This window comes from Xiphophorus hellerii, chromosome 18 (genome assembly GCF_003331165.1).
Source record: "Xiphophorus hellerii strain 12219 chromosome 18, Xiphophorus_hellerii-4.1, whole genome shotgun sequence".
Taxonomy (NCBI): domain Eukaryota; kingdom Metazoa; phylum Chordata; class Actinopteri; order Cyprinodontiformes; family Poeciliidae; genus Xiphophorus; species Xiphophorus hellerii.
In genome coordinates this window covers 824067-847113 of record NC_045689.1, presented here as the reverse complement: position 1 = coordinate 847113, position 23047 = coordinate 824067, and the positions used below count along the sequence as shown (strand labels likewise).

General features: G+C 39.1%; 1 protein-coding gene across 3 annotated transcripts in view; it reads right to left on the bottom strand.

Moving 5' to 3' along the window:
• The window catches only part of dlc (deltaC), a 385702-nt gene that overhangs the window by 254144 nt on the left and 108511 nt on the right, over window positions 1-23047 (bottom strand). The gene's annotated exons all lie outside the window — the stretch shown is intronic.

The window sequence follows — 23047 nt, the reverse complement described above, 5'->3', positions numbered from 1 at the left end:
CCTTTGGAGAATTCTTCATCATGGTAGGCATCAAGTTGGGTAGTTGGTCACCCTTCACCGGTAATATAAGCTGCAATGCAGAGCGCATCCAAACCTCCAAAGCACCGGTGGAGGATAAGTTATTAAAACAATGTCACAAAAAAGGAATTATCCTTCTGGGAGAGAAAAAACAAAGACGAGGAATAAAAAAACAAGATGAAGGTTTGTTTTCATGCCTCTTGGTGATGTAATGTTTATCAAGAAGATTTGTGCTAATAGAAAATTTGCTTGATAGCGACCGTGAAAGTTTCAATTCAACAGCCAAACATTTATGCAAGAATGCTTGAATTTGTGTGAAACTGAGTTTTAACTTTAAATCAGTTGATTCTCGAGGTTGACCCTGTATATTACTGAGGTTTTTCGATTCAAAACGTGTTTGAAAACTTCTCAAAGTATGACATTGTCTAGCAAAATGATTTTACATCAGGCTACGTGGCTACTGCATTAACATATCAGGACAGCAATCTGGTTGATTACCGATCTTTAAAAAGCCTGACCTCCAGATTTTGATTTTGTCTGAGATGTTGCTAAATATAGCAACATCTATGTATATTACCATATAGATGTTGCTATATTTGGCAATAGTGCGATGACTACTACCCACTATCAATAGTGTTGGTAACAGTGGGGACACTATTGTTAACTGTAAACGTTCAGACCTGGTGGGGCGGTCTGTCAGTCAAACCTCTCACTGCAGAGCAGAAGAGGACAGAGATGATTTATAAACCTTTGCTAAGCAAGATAAGATTAGGGGATAAGATCAGCTTCACATGTAATCATCGATCCCCCAAGATTAAGGAAATTGTCACCGATAAATGTATCCTATATGATACATACACATAGGATATAATGTCAACAGCTCTGTCAGAGATACAATAAGTTTAGCAGGTGTGTGAATGACCTAATCATCTGACTGTTGATTGCAGCCAGTCAGCATTATTAACAGGAATAGAGGGCCCCAAAATAAACATTTCGCTGAGGGCCCCATGAAGGCTTGGGCATGCAGGTGATCATTACCTTCACAAGCTAAAACCAAATGGCGTGTCGACAGTTTTTATTTACAAAGCACCTAAACCCAGCTGCTACTGTTAGAAACATCAGACAGCGCTGGAAGCTCTTTGAATGCTAATGGAGCTAATGCTATTGCCACCAGCACTGAATGTGGAACCAATGACCGACACCGGACCCTAAACAGCTGATGGACACAGAGCTATTGACCCTTTGCACGTGATGTCACACTCTAACGAACTCCACCCGCTCCGTCATGGACCGATGTCAAAACAACCAATGAGCTCCTTTAAAGTTAGTCCGAAACCAGACCTCTTCAGCCTAATGCCGCTTTTAGTCAGCTGATTTCACATTCTGGTCACAGGCTGCTGCGCGGTTCGCTGCACAGACAGACGAGGATGAAAACCAAACTTGTCATTTTATTTTATAACTCTTAATGATGAGGGAAGATGCAGGTGATGGACAGCAGCCGTCAGTCATGATGACTGGCAGTAATCACAGACAAGCAGCTAACGCTTTTTACAAGGTAAGAAGATTAATGTTCATTTACTTTATAATGATTAGAAAGATATCAAATACCACGTTATGGAGAAGGTACACGTGTAACCATTAGTAACCATGGAGACGGTGCACCGTCATGTAGCCTGTATGGAAACAGCTGGTTAGCTTCTCGTCTTTTGTTCGTTTTTAAGGCAGCCAGGTTTCAGGGGAAACAACTTTTATGACACAGTGATATAAATCATGTGGTGTGAATTCAGAAAAAGTCGGTAATTTGATCAACTCGTCAGGAGGGAGGAGGTTCAGGTCAGTTTCTAAGCTAGCTTCTGTAAATCCCGCCGTCTACGAGCCCAACCAGGTGAGCAACGTTCACAGATAAATTAACTCGACTCGAACAAGGAGAAGCCACGAATAAAAAAAACTTTGGAAAACTTTCAGTCGCTCTGTTAAATACTCCCGTCCCTCACTTCCAACGTCCATCATGGTGCCTCAAATGATTGCGTAATGTGAATGGTCAATAGAACCACTTACCGGTCTTGTATGAAAATCTGTCCCCCTGTGTCAGGAGCGCGCATTGCAGCCAGAGAGGCGGATCTGACCATCTCCACGGTGCTTCTGATTGATTTCTCGGTAAAACAACTCATATAATCATGTCAAGGTTGTAACATTCAGTTTAATCAGCTGCTGTTGTTTTAAAAAGAAGCAATAATAAAATTGTAAAATAAATGAATAAACAAGGTCTTCCTACGCTGTTTTTTGTTACTATTCTAAACGCCAAAAGAATCGGTCTTTTTTCAACTTTTGTCACGTAAGCCTGACAAATAAAAGTCAGAAACCAAACAGTTTTCCAACACATTTATATATTTTTTATTTAGTATTTATAATTTTCCATTGCTGATATAAGAGGATGGAAACTGGCTGATAGCAGGGAACAAAAATTAAGACTTCCTGAAAAGACGAGTGTAGACTTTCTGGTAAATCCCGTTCTAATGTAAAATATGACAGATTACTGGATTAAGAAAATTTCTAGTATACTACATGCTATCGCACATAACAATCTTTGAGAATTTGGAACCATTTGCTCCCACTTTACTCAAATCTAACTCTTAAGTAGCTCACATTCATCAATCTGTGTCAGCTGGGGGTTTCTTGACACAGTGATGGTGGAACCACTTATTGCTGTCTTACCCTTTGTTGTGACATAATGAATTCATAAGATCAAATAAAAACAGGGCCTGTAAATATCGACAGCTCATAATTTGGTTTGCCAAAATATGCATCCCTGAGCCAAATAGAGAGTTAGGAAGGATTTCACTTTCCTACATAATCATTCCTGTTCTCTGAGCTACTGCATTTGTTTCATACCAATAGGACAATATTTGGGGAAAATAGATAGAGCATGCATATATCTGCAGGAACAAAATCCATATTGCCAAAAAATGCATCTCCCTGCTAACATGGAGGAATTAAGAGTTAAGAGGAATTTCACCTTTTCTACATAATCAGAGTAGTTCTATGAACTGCTGGGATGAGTTTTATATCAATAGGTTGATATTTGAGGAAAATAGAGAGGGCATGCAGATATTGGAATTGGGAATTGGTGTGGCAGCTGAAGGAGGAACAGCTTGTCCTGCTCTCTCCCGTCTTTACTGATAACTTTGCCTGAGTTATTTTTAAAGTGACAGTTTTTATAGTTATATTCACATTTTCAACATCATAACTGGATTACTACAAACCTAAGGACTGGGGGATTTTCTTACTTTTATTTTTACCTTACTTTTCTTCATCTCCAAGTTGAACCAGGACAAAATGCCTCCGGCTGACCCCAAGGACATTAGCAGTATTATACAACAACTTCAGTCTATAGAAAGGAAGATTAAACAGCTGGAGGTGAACTTTGAAATCAACGCTAACTGTGGAAATGAGACAACTCTTCCTCAAATCAACGGAGAGGTTGTACGCCTCGCATCAAGCAGCTCACCCTGGAACGATCTGGGTGCCAAGCCAAGGCAAAGGTCTCACACCGCAGATCTGATGAGGCGACTGACAGGGAGAACCCCTCACCTGGACGAATCAGCGTGGCCGGCTCTGAGCCGAAACCCACCTTCAACCTCAACACCTGCTCCACCAAAGAAAAACAAACAAGCAGCTGCAACCAAAACGGTTCCACCGACCCCGCTCCCAAGGACAGAGCGACCAGCCCGGGCCTCAAAACATTCTGACTCTGTGGGAATCCCACTGAAAAACAGATTTTCTGTACTCCAGCCTGAGCCTCTGAGTGAAACCTCGCTTTCAAACACCAACAATGAGGCAAGTCTAACACATCCACCCCCTAAAGCTCCAAAGGACAAAGCAGCTACCAGGAAAACGAAAGGTATGCCAAGAGTGCTTATTGTTGGAGATGAGGCAGTAAATGGAATCAGTCACGTTTGCAATCCCAAGAGAGTGATTTCGTTTCCTGGTGACACTGTATCTGATTTAACTCGTAAAGTTCTTTCGCTGACCGCTGATCAGCCAGATATTGAGTCCTTAGTTGTGCATGTTGGAGCCAACGATGTGGCAAAGCAGAAATCTGAGATTCTGAAAAAGGACTTTAATATTCTACTGAACACTATGGGAAAGTTAAAAATGAAGTTATTTCTCAGTGGTCCAATTCCATCACCTCAATGGGGAGACGAAAAACACTCCAGGCTGGACATGATAAACAAATGGCTGATTAAAACCTGCTCTGCCAGCTCAGTGACCTTCATCGATAACCTCTGGATCTATTGGCAGCGCTTTCACCTTTTTGGAAGAAGCGGACGCAATCTTAATAAACATGGGATAAAGCTGCTCACTGCAAATCTTTTTCATTTTATCAGCAAGGACAGCAACGTGATCATCGCTTCAGAAGAACAGGCTCAAGGATTTCTGACTAGGATGAAACCTTATCAGGAACAAAAACAAGCTGATACATCGACTGGAGACGGAGCGACTGGTTCCCTTCCTCCTTCTCCCCTCCCTCTCTGCTCACCCACTCATTCACAGGATTCACAAGATACACATGGAGAAATGTCTTCTGGACCGGAGTTTCTTAAATTTACAGATGGAATGAATCAACAGGTTTTACTTGGGACGTCTCTCCTTAGCGCTCACGTAGCAGACCTCACTTCATTTAAGCCACCTGACTCTAACGTCCCAGAGGATCCATCACTCTGCGTCTCTGAGGTCTGAGGCCGGGGTCCAGACTTTATCTTTACACCCGTCTTGCTCCAGAATGTGTCTGGCCCCTCGGCACTGCAGAACAGGACATTACCTGTCCGGATAACTACAAGAAAATTTACAAGAAACAGAAACATAAAATACAGGGGACCTAATTCAAACATCAAACTGATCCCCTGCCTAAAGGAACCTCAGACTGAAGATTTCTTGGCCTCCAAGTCACTTAAACTCTTTTAAATCCCAGATCTCTCTGTGCTAAAGCTCTATTAATTAATGATTTCATCACTGAGCATAATATTGATGTTATGTTTCTGACAGAAACATGGTTGAATGATAATAATGAATCGATCGTACTAATTGAATCTGCGCCTCCTAACTACAATTTCTTCAGTGAGAATAGAAAACACAAAAAAGGAGGAGGCGTGGCTTCAATATTTAAGAATACCATAAATTGTAGTAAAATCTCTTTGGGTCGAAAAGGCTGGTAAATTATTGGCTTGGAGGATAAAGCAGATGCAAGCGGAAAGAACTATTAACAGCATAAAATCCAAATCGGACATTTTAACCACAGACCCTTCAGAAATAAATGAAAATTTTAGAGAATTTTACAAAAACTTGTATAAGTCTGAATATTCTGGAAACAAAGACACACAAGCTGCGTTTCTTAATCAATTAAAATTCAAAACCCTTTTAGAGGAGGAGAAAACAACTCTGGATAGTCCTTTAACAATAGAAGATCTATCTGAAGCAATAGACAGCATGAACAGGGGTAAAACCCCAGGTCCTGATGGACTTCCAATAGAATTTTATAAAACATTTAAAAATAAATTAATCCTACCACTTCTCAACATGTATGAGGAATCATATGAAGCTGGAATACTCCCAGACTCACTGAGGTTAGCTACAATAACTCTCTTGCTAAAACCAAACAAACCCTCCACTGAATGCTCCTCTTATAGAGGAATCAGTCCTATGGGATGTGATACAAAGATTTTGTGTAAAGCCCTCTCTAGGAGATTAGATAAGTACCTGCCCAGTTTAATAATAGATGATCAACAAGGATTTATTAAAGCAAGACAAGGCTACCATAATATAAGACGGGTTCTTAATGTACTGCATGAAAAACATAATTGTAAGGACACAGCAATGTTATCATTAGACGCACGTCAAGCTTTTGATAGAATAGAGTGGGATTATCTGTTTGAAGCGCTCCCCAAATATGGATTTGGTGAAACCTTTCTAAAATGGATACGACTATTATATACTGATCCCAAAGCACAAGTTTTAACTAATAATAACATGTCAAAACCTTTTAATTTACAACGGTCAGCTAGACAGGGTTGCCCCCTGTCACCGCTACTTTTTGTATTGGCAATAGAACCTCTGGCAATGGCTGTTAGAGCAAATACAGGAATATCTGGTATTAGAATTGGAGGAAGAGATCATCTCATTTCCCTGTTTGCGGATGATATCATATTTTTTATGAGTAATCTGAAGATCAGTATTCCTAAATTATTACATCTAATAAAAGAATTCGGTGAATTTTCAGGATATACAATTAATAATTCTAAATCAGAGTTAATGTTTCTTAATGAAGAAGAAAGGAGAAGTCCTATTGTGACTACCCCATTTAAAACAACAACAAAAGGTTTTACATACTTGGGCATTAAGGTCACCCCATCTCTTAATGAAATAAGCACAACAAATTATAATCCCCTTGTGGAAAAAGTCACAGAAATGCTAAATATATGGTCAAACCTGCCTATATCTATGATAGGCCGAATAAATTTATTAAAAATGACAATCTTGCCCAAATTTTTGTATTATTTTCAAACACTTCCATTACCGCTGTCAGATTCATTTTATGACAGTCTGGACAAACTATTTAATCAATTTATTTGGAGTAATAGAAAAGCAAGACTCCGCTTAAAACTACTCTATCTGCCCTATGAAAGAGGTGGACTTCAAGTCCCTAATCTCAGATGGTATTATATGGCCGCCCAACTAACATCAGCTACCCATTACTTTTGCCCGACAACGCCTCCAGCCTGGGTAGATATTGAACAGCAATCTGTTCCAGATTTCCCCTTAAATACCTTTCTATATTCTTCGGATCTAAAGACATTTAAAAAGACCACAAAAACCCCCTTTTTAAAAAATACGATTACAAACTGGTATGCAGCACACAAACATGTAGGTGAGCGTCCAGAGCTATCACAATTTACCCCAATCTGGGGTAATGAAAGGTTCATCCCAGGAAAAAATGATGGAGGATTTAAACTATGGAAAACCAAAGGCATTCAGAAAATTAAAGATCTGTATGTTGATGGCAAGTTACTTACTTTTGATCAGCTATGTAAGAAGTATTTAATACCCCCAAAACATTTTTTTAAATACTTGCAATTGAAAAACTTTATGTCATCAAAACTGAAACAAATAGTTGACATTCCACCCTTAACAAAAATAGAAGAGGTGTGTGTTGGAGACTCAAAAGGGAAAGGTTTTCTCTCTGTGTTCTATAATTTGTTAATGCTTTCCTCTAGGGACTCAGCAATAGATAAGTTGGACGCTTGGAGAAGAGATACTTTCGAAGATATAGATGAGGAAGACTGGAATCAGGCCTGTTTAAAAGCACAAAAACAAACGATAAACACACAATTTAAACTTTTGCAATATAAATGGCTTATGAGAACCTATATAACACCAGTTAAGCTTCATCATATGTCCAGTGATATTCCAGATACTTGCACTAAATGTTTGTTTGAAAAAGGAACTCTTCTCCATTGTTTGTGGGAATGTCTTAAAATTCAGAAGTTTTGGAGGGATGTTATTGGGTGTCTATCGGAATTGTTTAAGGTGAAAGTCCCATTAGAGGTTAAAATCTGTGTACTAGGAATATACCCAGTGGAATTTAAACAATCACAGAGGAAAACTAAATTGACAGACTATGGACTTCTTCAAGCCAGAAGATCTATAGCATTATGCTGGAGAGGCATGGATGCTCCCTCCTTGGGACTCTGGAAGAAGGAAATTGCAAATTCGCTCGGACTGGAAAAGCTAACATACATCGCCAAGGGTAAACAACGGGATTTTGAGACTCTCTGGGAGCCATATATGAAGACTATAGAGACTGAAGGTGGAACTTATTAATGGCTGTCTTGTCTACAGTTTCTATTCATATATTGTTCTGTTATTTTTCTTTCTTTTTTCTCTAAGTTAATCTAAAACATTTTTGATATTTTTGGAACCAAACAAATGCAGGTTTGAAGGGTGAGTGTGGGAGTGAATGCAAGAGTGTATAAGTACATGTTATAATGTTAAGTTTGTTGTGTGTGAATTTGTTATGTCAAAAAAGAGAAAATTCAATAAAAAAAAATAAAAAAAATCTCTTTGGGTCACTTCACCTCTTTTGAGTATCTTGGAATTGAGGTTAAAGGCCACAAACGAACTTTGACAGTAACTTTATACAAAACTCCAACTTTTGTGGAAAATTTCTTTACTGACTTGAATGAGCTTCTATCTCTTATATGTATTGATTATGATTGTTTAATAATTGTCGGTGATTTCAACATTCATGTTGACAATCCCCAAGACAGAGGGGCAAAAAAGCTCGCTAATATTTTAGAGACTTTTGGTCTAACACAACATGTCAAACAAGCAACACACACTCAAGGACACACACTGGACCTGGTTATCAGTAAGGGTGTGAATATTTCCAATGTCTCTGTAACTGATGTCGCCTGTCGCATCACTTCCTGTTATCTTTGAAAGTTCTTTATCTTTTAACCCACTTGGACAAACAGCAACCATCACAAAACGTTCTCTCACTGAAAACACAGCAGAAACTTTTAATCAAATCTACTCTTCTTCCTCACCCTTAACCCTCCTGTTATGTTCGTTTCTAGGGTACAGCAAAAATGTTCGTGGGTCAATTTGACCCAGGGAGTGTTTAATCATGCAATAGTGTCAGAAACCAAAAAATTCCTCCAAAACATTTTTGTATCTGATTATTAACTCCAATACTAACCATTTCAATCAATATTTGTGCAATGATGTTTTATTATTTCTCAGAAATTAAGGATCAATGACGACAACCTGCTCATTTACTCATTTGGACATAAAAAATGGAATTTAGATTTTTAATGTCCAATGAAAAAAACCTAGACACAAAAAAACAATAATTTCCTTGAAGTTGACCTTTGGTAAATTATTTTATATTATACTTTTTTTTTTTACCAAAGGGTGATCTTTATAATTGAACTTGAGACACACATACTGTTCTGGGTCAAATTGACCCGCTGATTAAAATCAAGATAAATGAGTCATGCAGAGAGTATTTATGTTTTCATCCACTTCTGCTGAGTGTCACTCAGAGTGGGTGGAGTTTGTCCACAGGAACAGAAAAGATTCCCGTCAAAGGTTGTGTGAACACCTGCTTTCTCGCAGTTTCCTAGTGAAGTAAAGAGAATAGTGAGAAAGTGGGCTTGTGTGTGTGTGGTTGCGTGTGTGTGTGTGTGAGTGTGTGTGTGGTGAAATATGGTTCATAACTGCAAGGAAACATATAGAATTGGACATTATAAAATCTTTTTTTGCACTTTAACCTGACTGCCGGGTCAAATTGACCCGAACAGTATCGATGTAAAAAGTAGACCTAGGGTTTGGTACAAATGTGTAACATGAATAAATTTTCAACTTATGTCTAGAGTGCACCTATTAAGACAAATAGAAAACGTTTCATGCAAAAAAAATGCTTCTATTTTTTTTTTTTAATTTGTAAATTTTAAAACGGGTCAATTTGACCCGGAACATAACAGGAGGGTTAAGCTGTAATGATGTAGATAAGTTGGTAAATGATTTTCAGTCTAAAGTCTCAGATATTATTGATTCCATTAAAATGAAGGTTGTGTCTGGTAAAAAGAAATCTCCATGGAGAAATGCACAAACAGTTAGATCTGCAAGACAACTCTGCCGTAGGGCAGAACGAAAATGGCGTAAAACTCAACTCCACGTTCATTGTGACATCTATAAAGAAAGACTACGTAACTATCATTTAACACTAAAACATGCAAGAGAGGCTTTCTTTGCAGATGTCATAAACAAAAACATTAACAATGCTCGAGCTTTATTTGCAACAGTTGACAGAATCACAAACCCTCCTGTGACGTTACCGCCTGAATTCCAATGTATTGCCGCCTGCAACCAGTTTTTCAGCTTCTTTTCAGAGAAAATTCAAAAAATCAGAGGATTAATCTGAACATCCACTATAAAGTCAGTACCAATGCTGAGACCAAATAAAACAAATACAGGAAAAATGACCCAATTTCAACTACTTAATTATAAAACCCTACAGGAAATTATAAGTCAACTAAGCTCCAGTTCCTGCTGTCTGGATGTCCTAGATCTATAACTCTAGAACATTTCTTTAGAAAGTCCTGCCTGTTATTGCTGCTGATCTGATCCAGATAGTAACTCATGGCTCTCATCAGGCGTTTTCCCCCAGGCTTTGAAAACAGCAGTAATCAAACCACTTATAAAAAAGAACAATCTGGACAAATCACTACTGCAGAATTACAGGCCGACCTCTGACCTCTGACCTCCCATTCATCAGCAAAGTTATTGAAAAAGCTGTGCAAACAATTAACTAGCTTCCTAACTATAACCAACCGCTTTGACTCCTTCCAGTCTGGTTTCCATGGTCACCACAGCACAGAGACTGGCCTAGTCAAAGTGTTCAATGATATCCATATAAATACGGACTGTGGGAGAACCACAGTGCTGGTTCTGGTTCTGTTGGACCTCAGTGTTGACCATGACATATTACTGAATCGACTGGAGAGTTGGGTCGGACTCTCCGGTCCAGTGCTTAACTGGTTTGAATCCTACATAAAGAACAGGGATTTCTTTGTTTCAATTGAAAACTTCTCATAAAAGAGGTCAAAGGTCACATGTGGGGTACCCCAAGGTTCAATCCTAGGGCCCCTTTTATTCAATATTTATATGCTCCCACTAGCTCAGTTTATAACAGGAAATAATATTAGCTACCATAACTATGCAGATGACACACAGCTCTACATTACGATGTCACCAGGTGACCTTTGACCCCATCCAATCACTGAACATATGCTTAGAACAGATAAATGTGTGGATGTGCCAAAACTTTCTCCAGCTGAACAGAAACAAAACTGAAGTTATTATTTTTGGACCTAAAGAGGAACAATCTAGAGTTATAGATCTAGAGTTATAGATCTAGAGTCAAAGCACAGCTTCAGTTATTACAACTAAAACTAGCGATCAGGCCCGAAACCTGGGAGTAGTGATGGACTCTGACCTGAACCTCCAGAGCCACATAAAGACAGTTACAAAGTCGGCCTTCTATCACCTGAAGAACATTTCCAGGATTAAAGGACTAATGTCTCAGCCAGATCTAGAGAAACTCATCCATGCGTTCATCTTCAGTCGTATTGATTATTGCAACAGCGTCTTCACAGGTCTGTCCAACAAATCAATCAAACAGCTGCAGCTGATCCAGAATGCTGCTGCTGGTGTTCTGACTAAAACCAGGAAGATAGAGCACATAACACCAGTTTTAAAGTCCCTCCACTGGCTCCCTGTAGCTCAAAGAATAGACTTTAAAATCCTGTTGTTAGTTTATAAATCACTGAATAGCTTAGCACCACAATACATTAAAGATCTGCTGTTGTTGTATCAACCTTCCAGACCTCTCAGGTTCTGGTTCTGGTTCTGCTCTGCATCCCCAGAACCAGAACCAAACGAGGAGAAGCAGCTTTCAGCATCTATGCACCACAAATTTGGAACAAACTTCCAGAAAACTGTAAAACAGCTGAAACACTGACTTCTTTTAAATCTCAACTAAAAACCCACCTGTTTAGGATTGTATTTGAAATGTAATCAATTACAAATTTATTGATGGAACTTGACTTAGTGCTGTGTTTTGATTATTGATTCTATATTGCATTGTGTTTCTGTGTTTGTAATGATGTAAAGCACTTTGAAATGCCTTGCTGCTGAAATGTGCTATACAAATAAAAGTTGATTGATTGATTGATTGATTGATTGGCAGGCTAATAATAGGGTTTGCAGTAAAATGCATCCCCTGCTAACATGGAGAAATAAAGAGTTAAGAGGGATTTTACCTTTTCTACGTAATGACACTTGTTCTCTGAGCTTCTGCTATAAGTTTCATATCAACAGGACAATAGACAGGGGATACAAATATTGGCAGGCTCAGAAATTAAAATGCATCCCCCCTACATTAATAGACTAATAGACAGTTAAAGATGATATAAAATGTTCTACATAATGGGATTCTGTTTTGTAATGCTTTAAGCTATTATGGTGTTAAAAGAAAAATCGGGGAATTTCAAACCATCTGTGAAGAACATTTTCATCAGACACTGACTGAAAGACGTTCGACTCATGTGTCGATAAAGATGTAAAACCCGTATTTATTTCAATTAATCTGCGACATAAAACCCGCCGTTTTAGGGCTTACATGGTTAAGAAACGTGATAATGTTACAAATATCTTTACAAGTTTCCTCTTCGGTCAGATTTCAGTCCGTTTTCTCATCAATATGCGAGATTTTAAAGCGACCCTCCCGCGGCAGGGCATGCAATTCTCAGCAGGCATGAGTTTCTCGGCATAACAACTGATCGCACAGTCCATCCAGAGTTACGTCTCATTCATTGTTTCATTATGAAGCTGAAAGCAGCAGAAGCTTCGACGGCCAACTCTTCACATCTTATGATTTCTACGTTCATTAAAAAGACTTAAAGGCGTTACCCATGAGGGGCGCTGTTGAGCGGTCAATGGAGTAGAACCTGGGTGGTGGTAGCTCCTGCCAATTTCTTTTAAAATTCTTATTTAATTGTGCTTCTCATTGTAAACCAAGTCTTTATCTACTTTTTTGCACTCTGGTCCTGTGTATATATTTTTGCACCACGTGTCAGGAAGGGGAAAATCTCGTACTATTCAGACGCAGCTAAAATCATGCTCACAGGCCTCGGCTTCTTTGCCGCTAGAGCAGGGATGGCAACTCCAGGCCTGGAGGGCTGGTTCCTGCAACTTTTAGATGTGTCTCAACTTCAACACACCTGAGTCAAATAATGAGGTCATTAGCAGGACTCTGGAAATGTTGACTGTATTTAGGAGGTGATTCAGCTGTTGGATTTAAATGTGTTGGATCAGGGAGACGTCTAAGAGTTGCAGGGCACCGGCCCTCGAGGACCAGGATTGACCACCCCTGCGCTAGAGCCATGTGTTGTAACCGCTCCGACTCAGATGAACCCGGAACCCTAAAGCTCCAACTACTGTCTTCTTTGAAAGAAAACATCGCCGGCATCACTGCAAGTACCAGAGAAAGGCCATTTTGTATTTCTACCTTTGGAGCCCAGAGATGGGCCAACTGACCTGAAGGATTTTATCTAGCAGGTGCTTTTGTTCAGTAAATAAGGCCATTACCTTATAAGTACCCTGGTAACGGCCTCAACGCATCTCACAGTTGCACAATTGTTCCTTAGACTTAGACTTACACTGACTTTGTTGTCATTTTGCATGCACAGGGTGTATACAGAACGAAATTTCGTTGCACACGGCTCAGGACAATGTTTGAGGTTCCAATGTTGTGAGTAAAATAAAATACAGTATAAAATATGAATATAAAATATAAAGTGCAGGACTGACAGTAAAATAGAAGTTATTTAGCTCTGTACATGTGCAAGGTATGAAGTGGAGACCAGTTTTTGAGTGCAGTCCAGTTAAGAGTTCAGCAGTCTGATGGCAAGTGGGAAAAAGCTGTTTCGGAACCAGGTGGACCTGCACCGGATGCTGCAGAACCTCTTTCCAGAGGGCAGCAGGGAGAACAGTCCATGGTGGGGGTGTGAGGGGTCACTGACGATGTTTCGGCCTCAGGACACGCATCCTGCATCGATGGTTGACCTGACACTTCGCCCTTTTGCCTGAGCTGGGTGTGGAAGGTTGTTGCCGAAGCAGTTTCTCCTTGTGTGCCTTCTTCTCACTCACATGAGAGTTACCGAACTCTTTTGCAAGCTCAACCAGGAAGTCCACCCGTCTCTCCTGCACCCCAATGCATGCCTGATAAAGCACATGTGCATTCAGTGCTGCCATGTCAATCATGTTTGCCAGGTTTGCTGACCAGCTGTCACATAGTGATGGAACCTTGGTCACCCCCCGCAAGATAATGACTGAAATAAATGCCATTAGTTCTTGTGAACTAAATAGGTGAAGCAGTCACCTATTTATCCTCCACAGCACAAAAGGCTGCATGCAAATTTGCATGTGCAAAGTCTCCCAGATCTCTTTTGCTTACACTTTTTGCATGATTCTTTTGAGGTGGATCAACACAATTAATTTGGTTAGTTTATTTCTAAACTGTCATTTTAAACCCACTTAGCTTTATTTAAAAGAAAAACATTACTAATTTCTTTTAGAAAAACCTTTGCATATTTCTTGAAACAGATTGTATGTTTTGCAAACTCTATGTACATTTGGCAAAATGACCTGGATAATGCAGCACAACATCATGGATCAGCTGCAAAAGGTCACATCTCTCCAAAAACACTTCATGTATGCTTCAAAACTAGACAGGAGATCTGATCTCCTGTTGGTATCATAGATCGAACCCCCAACATGGACTATTCACACTCCTACCTTCTGGCCTGACGGTCAACGGCCACATTTACAATTGAAGAAGGGATGCTAATTTGAGCCATCAGAGTCGTCAGTTTGGACTCAGGTCTTTCGGGACTCTTTCGGGACTTCAGGGGAGAGGTCGAAACCCTGGTACTCTCAGTGTTAAGAAGGAGCTTCAAGAGGTTCTTGGAGACGCGTTGTCATCCATTAAAGCTGAGGTACGTGAAGACACAGCTAGCAAGTGACTATGCTGCTACTGATGCTAAGCTGGTTAAGCTAACGGCCACGGTGGGGCACGTGGAGGAGGCGCTCACGGGTTGCACTGATGACATTACCGGTATGTAAACTACTCTGGAGCAGCTTACGGCTAAGGTCACCACGTTGGAAGACAAGTGTGAAAACTTAAGAGTCAAGATCGCGCTGCAACAATATCAGGATCATCGGTGTGGAGGAGGGCGCTGGCTCCCGCTCACCTACTGGAAAAGGAACCGCTGGTGGACCGGTACCGCTGGTGGACTGGTCTCATCGCTCTCTCCAACCCAAACCCAAACAACCTCGAGTAATTGTGTGCAGGCTTCATTACTACAGTGACTGTCTGGACATTTTACGTCGTGCGAGGGAGCGCCAGCGGATTAAAGTCAGAGCTGGAACTATATCAATTTTTCCGGATCACACTGCAAAGGTTGCCCGGGCTCCAGCAGCCTTCAGTGAGGTAAAGCGGCTACTTCATGGCATCGAAGGGATCAGGTACGGACTTTTCTACCCAGCGCAGCTGCGCATTACTTACAGTGGAGTAGTAAAGGAGTTTACTGCATCCGAGGACGCGAAGCAATACATTCAGACTTTGATTTCTGAGTGATTCCTATTCGCTCTTAATGAGCCCTGGTCATAGACTGTTAGGGTGAATATATAGTTCTTAACTTTTAGTCAGAATTTAGGCTTATTTACATCACTTTGATATTAAAGATATGGTTACATCCCGTTCAGTTTAGAAATTAATAATGCTCGTGAGCATCTATACTGATGTTTATTGTTATGTAGTATTTTTCTCCATTATATAGGGATTTTAAGGTTCTCAATCTTGTTGCAAGATAATAGAAATAATCTTAAAGTAGCATAATAATGCACATACTAGTATTCTAATTTGGAGGTTGGTGGGAGTTATTAGCCAGTTCTTGTTAAACACACTTGTGTATTTGTTCGCTCTGCTTTATCTCCGAGTTCACATTTTATTGTAAATTACTGCCGTGTATAACACTGCTGTCTCCATTGTTCTGTTTTTTTATGGAGACTTTGGGTGTTGCTTTTTTTATGGGTTTATTTTTGGGTATGGGTTGTGGGGAGGACCATCTCAGCTCTTTATGGTTGTTTTTATTTTTATTTTCTTAAATGGTTAATACCACTGTAGACCCCGGTATGGCAGGACCAGGCACATCTCTTCGTTTCATTAGCTGGAATATCAAGGGCATGAGTCACCCTGTTAAAAGATCAAAAGTTTTTTCCCACCTCAAGCGGTTAAAACCTTCTGTAGTGTTTTTACAAGAGACTCATCTTCGCATTAAGGATCACAACAGGTTACGTTGTTCTTGGATGAATCAAGTTTTTCATTCAGATTTTAATTCCAAATCAAGAGGAGTAGCCATTTTGATTAGTAAAACAGTACAATTCTCGCCCACTGACGTTATAGCTGATAAATATGGCAGATATGTGATAGTTGCTGGAGTATTGATGCAGAAAAAGGTTCTTCTGGTGAACATATATGCTCCAAACATTGATGATGCTGAGTTTACAAATAGATTATTGAGTAGCCTCCCGTTTTTGGATTCTCATTTGCTAATTTTAGGGGGTGACTTAAATTGTGTCATTGATCCAGAGCTAGACCGATCTAATCCCCGTAAATTAACTAAATCCTTAATGGCTCAAGCATTCTCTGATTTCATGAGGCAGAGTGGTCTTATTGACCCGTGGAGATCCCGAAACCCAACCAGTAAAAAATGTTCTTTCTTTTCCAAGGTGCACCACTCTTATTCCAGAATTGATTACTTTTTTATTGACCAAGCTCTCAATTCATGTGTAGTTTTCTCTGATTATTTGAGTATAATGATATCAGACCATGCTCCTTTATTATTAGATATTCAGTTCTTATAAACGTAGTCGACCACTGTGGCGGTTTAATTCTCTTTTACTGCCAGATGAAGAATTTTGTGACTTTATTTCTAATACAATTGATGAGTTTCTGGTGTTTAATAAGAATGATTCCACTTCTCATTCATTGTTATGGGAAACACTTAAGTCCTATCTTAGAGGACAAATAATTTACTACACATCTCTGTCTAATAAAAGACATAACTTGAGGCTTACTGAATTGGCAATAGCCATTGCTAAACTCGATCAAAGATATGCCATAAGTCCCTCACCAGAATTATTTAAAGAGCGTATGGGTGTTCAATCAGAGATTGATTTAATTTCTACCAAAGAAGCTGAACTCTTACTTTTACACAGTAAAGGTTCATATTATGAATACGGCGACAAGGCTGGTCGTTTATTGGCACATCAGTTACGGCGTCAGGTCAACTCTCGTATAATACCTAGTATTCAAAATACCCAACAGATAATTACAACCGACCCCACCGAAATTAATGATACTTTTAAATCATTTTACGCTTCTTTATATTCATCAGAATTTCCCACAGATAATAATAAAATGGAAGAATTTTTTCAAAGTCTTTCCATTCCTGCTATTGATATGGATGCTGCCAGGAGCATGGATTCTTCACTCAGCCTGGTGGAAGTAATAAATTCAATAAAAGCCCCTGGCCCTGATTAGTTTCCCTTCAAATTTCATAAAAAGTTCTTAGCAAAATTGGCACCACTATTATTGGCTATGTTTAACGAATCTTTAGAACGCAAGACTTTACCTCCAACATTAACACAGGCTACTGTAGTTTTATTTCACAAAAAGGACAAGGACCCAACTTTATGTGGTTCTTACAGACCATTGTCCTTGTTAAATGCAGATGTAAAGGTGCTAGCCAAGTTGGTTACTTCTCGTTTGGAGAAGGCCCTCCCTTTGGTTATATCTGAAGAGCAAAATGGCTTTGTCAAGGGGCGTCAATTATTTTTTAATGTGCGCAAAACTTTTTAATGTCATCTATTCAAAGCATTCTTCTGATAGGTCCGAAATGGTCATTTCCCTGGACGCTGAAAAAGCATTTGACAGGGTGGAATGGGAATACTTGTTTGTGGTTCTGAAGAAGTTCGGATTCGGTGATACATTTGTTTCTTGGATTCGGCTCCTTTATGCATCTCCCAAAGCCAGTGTCCATACTAATGATATATACTCAGATTATTTCTCTCTTGGGCGTGGTACACGTCAAGGCTGTCCGTGTCGCCTTTGCTCTTCATTATTGCAATTGAGCCTTTGTCTATCGCATTGCGCGCTTCCCCCTCATTTAGAGGGATTTTTCAGAATGGGACAGAATATAAATTGTCCTTATATGCAGATGATCTGTTGCTTTATGTATCTAATCCCGCTACGTCTGTCCCCACTGTCTTGCGTATCTTAAATAATTTCAGCTCCTTTTCAGGCTACAAATTGAATGTGGAAAAGAGTGAATGCTTTCCCATAAACACTACTGCCTGTGATATTCAACACTCTGACTTTCCATTCAAACTCAGTCTCACAGGATTTAAATATCTTGGTATAAATGTGACACGTTCTTTATCTGGCCTTGCTTCTGCTAACTTTTCACCTCTTATTACAAAGACTGCGTCTGATTTCCAGAGTTGGCGTAATCTTCCTCTCTCTCTTTTTTGTAGGATTAATGTTGTCAAGATGAATGTCTTACCTAAATTTCTTTTTCTATTTCAGTCTATTCCTCTTTTTATGCCAAAAATGTTTTTTGATTCTTTGGATAGGTTGATTGGTGGGTTTATTTGGAATGGGAAACCTCCTCGAGTTCGTAAAACATTATTGCAAAAATGTAAACTCAGTGGTGGACTTTCATTGCCTGATTTTCAATCATATTATTGGTCTGCGCACATACAAAAAATTAGTTATTGGTTAAAATCGTCCAGTTCTCCTTGGTGCAAATTGGAACTATCTTCATGTGCTGGGTCTTCATTGTCTGGTCTAATTTTATATTCATTACCTATAAAACCCTCTTTATTCACTAATAATCAAGTTGTTCTTAAAACACTGAAAATCTGGTTTCAATTTAGAAAGCATTTTAAGTTTGTTGGTGCCTCATCTTTATGCCCCTTGACTAACAACCATTTGTTTCGTCCATCTCTTTCTGACCCATCATTTTCAGTTTGGTATGATAGGGGTTTAAAACAAATAAGAGACCTACTGTATATACATCAGGAGTATTTGATAGCTTTACAAATTTATCTTCCAGATACAATTTACCTGGTACGCATTTATTTCGTTATTTACAAATTCGGAATTTTGCCTCTAAATGTTTCCCAAATGTTCCTTCTATGCCCCCTGAACAGCCCTGGGAACAGATTATTGCATATTATAAACTTCAGAAAGGTATGATTTCAAAGATTTATCATTTTATTTTAAATCTAAGGGTTGATTCTATTGTCAAAATTAGAAATGCATGGGATAAAGAGTTGGGAATCCAGCTGACCCAAAATATTTGGGATGATGCCATTGACAGAATTCGATCTTCCTCATCTTGTGCTCATCTTAGTTTGATTCAATTTAAAGTTGTACACAGGATTCATTTCTCTAAATCTAGGCTTTCTCAGATTTACCCGGATGTTGTGGATATATGTGATAAATGCAAAGGCTCCCCATGCAATCTTGGCCACATGTTCTTTCTTTGTCCCAAATTATATCATTTTTGGTCTAATTACTTCTCAATTATGTCTTTTGTTTTGAAAGTAAATTTGCAACCTTGTCCATTTGTTGCCATATTTGGTATCCTCAACCCTACCTTAGTGCTAAGTTCTGTTCAAATGGAGATTGTTGCTTTCACATCTTTATTGGCTAGACGTACTTTACTGTTACACTGGAAGTCTGATAAATGTCCCTCGATATCCCTCTGGGTTAAAGACATTATGTTTTTTTTAACTTGAGAAAATCAAACACACCCTTTGAGGGAAGTTTTACTAAAAATAGCAATGCTTTCTTTCCTATTTTTCAGACTTAGAAGTTTTGCCCAACTGAAGGTGCCTGTTTCTGAATTTTGTGTTGGTTATAAGTCTGGGTAGTCATATCTGATGAATGATTTATTTATTTTCTCTTCCATCAGGTTGACTTTGAACTGAGATGGGAAGTTTTTTTTTCTTCTTTAGTTATATTGTTTAATTTTTCTTTTCTGTTGGGAGTTTAAAAAAAAGGGCTGAAACTGCTGGATTGTAAATTTGGAATTTTAATTTTTGTGCAATGTTTGGTCAGTATTGTACTGAGTGTATTGATTAGTATGTGTCCATAGTGAGATGTGTATGTATGTATATACTGTATATATATATATATATATATATATATATATATATATATATATATATATATATATATATATATATATATATATATATATTTTTTTTTTTCCCCTTCTTTTGGCTCTAATAATTTTTTTTTTTTTTTTTTTAAAAAGACGTTACTCAAGGGCACAGCCATCCTTATTAATAAGAATCTCCCCTTTACCCTCTTACATGAGGAAAGAGATTCGGAAGGTAGATTTATTCTGATTAAAGGTTCAATTGCTGGTCAACCTATAACCATACTCAATGTCTATGCCCCTAATAATGATTCACCTAACTTCATTTCGCAAGTAATTTTATTGTTTAGTCAGTGTTGTGATGGTTTTGCCGATTTCAATTGTATAATGGATGCCGGTTTAGATAAATCCTCCACGTCCAACCCCAAAGAATTATGTTCAGACATTGGGTTGATCAATGTGTGGCATCAGCTGAACCCCAAAGTAAAGGACTACTCTTTTTATTCACATCCTCATATTCTAGACTTGATTATTTTTTTATCCCAAAATCCTATCTACATTCTGTTCTGTCTTGTTTTATGGGTTCAATCGCAGATTTTTATTTTATTTTGCCAGTTTGTTGATTCTTGCGTTGTGTGTGAATTATGAGACAGTTATTTTTTGTTTTTGGGCATGTGCACTGACTGACGGCATCCTTTGAATTTCGTTGTCCTTGTGACAATGACAATAAAGATTTATCTTATCTTAGATTGCCCCTATTTATTTACAATTTGAATCTTCATTTAATACTGTGAGGACTCCCATTTGGAGATTTAATACCTCGTTCTTGAACAGCAGCTCTTTTTGTACCCTTGTTAGGAATAATCTCTTACAGTACTGGTCTGATAATGAGTCTTCTCCAGTTTCTTCTGCCATGATTTGGGATGCGGCCAAGGCCACCTTAAGAGGGCAGCTCATTTCCTATAGCTCTTTTCAGAAAAGAGTTTTCGAGGAGAACAGAAAAAAATTGGAGAATGAGGTGTCTAGGTTGGGGCATATACATAAACAGTTTCCTACATCAGGGAATCTCAAGGCATTAGTTGCTGCTAGGACCAAGCTGAATATGGACTATACTCGCCATGCCCAGAAGCTGTTACTCTATACTAAACAGAAATATTACGAGTTTGGTAACAAGTCAAGCCGTCTGCTTGCCTATCAATTAAAGAACCAAATCAACGATCGCTCTATCAATATGATAAGAACATGCAACGGGGATGTTACCTGTGATCCGTCTGTTATTAATAACACTTTCAAAGACTTTTATAAATCCCTTTACACGGCTGGTAAAATAGAATCAGATATTGGTTCCTATTTAGATGGTTTTCTCTTACCCTCAATTTCAGAGGAGGCTCGCTCTGCCCTTGATGCTGCTTTTACACCTGAGGAGGTTTGGGTGGCAATCCAATCGATGCCAAATGGAAAATGTCCTGGTCCTGATGGATTTCCACTGGAATTTTTTAAGAAGTTCTGGCCCGAGATCCATCCCATCTTTATACCTGCTATAAACGATATCTTAGCAGGAGGTGTGCCTCCGTCTTGGAGTTTTGCTTCTATTAGCTTATTGTTGAAGAAAGATAAAAATCCCCTAGATTGCTCATCCTATAGACCTATCAGTCTCCTTAATGTTGATTACAAAATTGTTGCTAAGGTGTTGGCGCGGAGACTAGAAAAAATTCTTCCAAAGATAATAAACCCCGACCAGACAGGTTTTGTGAAATCTAGATATGGAAAAGACAATGTGCGTCGTGCTCTAAACGTCATTCATTATCTTAACATAAAGACCCTGCTTTGCTTATCTCTCTTGATGCAGAAAAGGCCTTTGATCGGGTAGAATGGCCCTTTTTATTCCTAGTTCTACAGAAATTTGGCATGGGCCCTAATTTTATTAACATGATTAAAGCCTTCTATTCCAGTCCAGTAGCCATGGTAAATACTAACGGTTTGCTGTCAGACGGCTTTTCTGTTCAGAGGGGTTGTAGACAGGGGTGCCCCTTGTCTCCTTTGTTGTTTACGTTGTTCATTGAACCTTTAGCTGTGGCTATTAGATCTAACCCAGACATATCTGGAATTAGGATAGGTGAAGATCACCATGTGATCTCTCTTTTTGCGGATGATGTCCTTTTATACCTGAAAAACCCAAATAAATCGGTCCCGGCTGTACTTAGTTCCATAGATAAATTTGGTGCCTTTTCGGGTTGTAAAGTTAATTTAGACAAGTCTGTCGCTTCTCCTTTCAATATCCCCCATGATATGGTGCTACAACCTATTTTTCATACATCTAAAAGTGGTTTCAAATACTTGGGCATCTTTATTACCCCTGATCTGAAAGACGTATTCTCATCAAACTACTCCCCCCTAGTTCAGAACATTAAGAATGATCTGACGAAATGGTCTACTTTACCTATATCACTTCTCGGTAGGGTTAACACAATAAAAATGAATATTCTCCCTCGCTGAAACTACCTGTTTCAAAACCTTCCTTGCTATTTGTCCCTTGCATTTTTTAAATCCCTTAATTCTCATATTTCTTGTTTTATTTGGAACAATAAGCATCAACGAATTAGGTTCTCCACTCTTACTAAACCCAAGCAGTTGGGAGGTTTATCTTTACCCAATTTGCAGCTCTACTACTGGTCTGCTCAGTTTAAAATGATGTCTGACTGGTTTTCTAGTAGAGACACCTGCTTATGGCGGGACCTTCAATCTTTTTCATGCTGTCCTAGAAGGTTAAGTTCTCTCCCTTTTATCAATAACTTAGATCAATTGGATTCATTGAAGGAAAACATGGTAGTTTATAGTACTTTGTTAGCTTGGCAAGACATAAGGAAATGCTTGAATATTCCCTCCTGCCTACAGGTCTGGAGACAGGTTGGCTTATAGCAGGGCCCGGTCGGAACTGAAAAAAGGTATTAAGCAGGCCAAGCTCCAGTACAAACAGCAGATTGAGGAACATTTCATCAACAACAACCCCCGAAGCATGTGGAGAGGCATAAGAACCATGACGGACTACAAACACAGCACTCAGCTGACCAGCCGCGACCCCACCCTGCCTGACACCTTAAACAGTTTCTTTGCCCGCTTTGACACGGCGGGCAGCAGAGAAGCCGCACATCTACCCCAACTGGAAGAGCAGCACC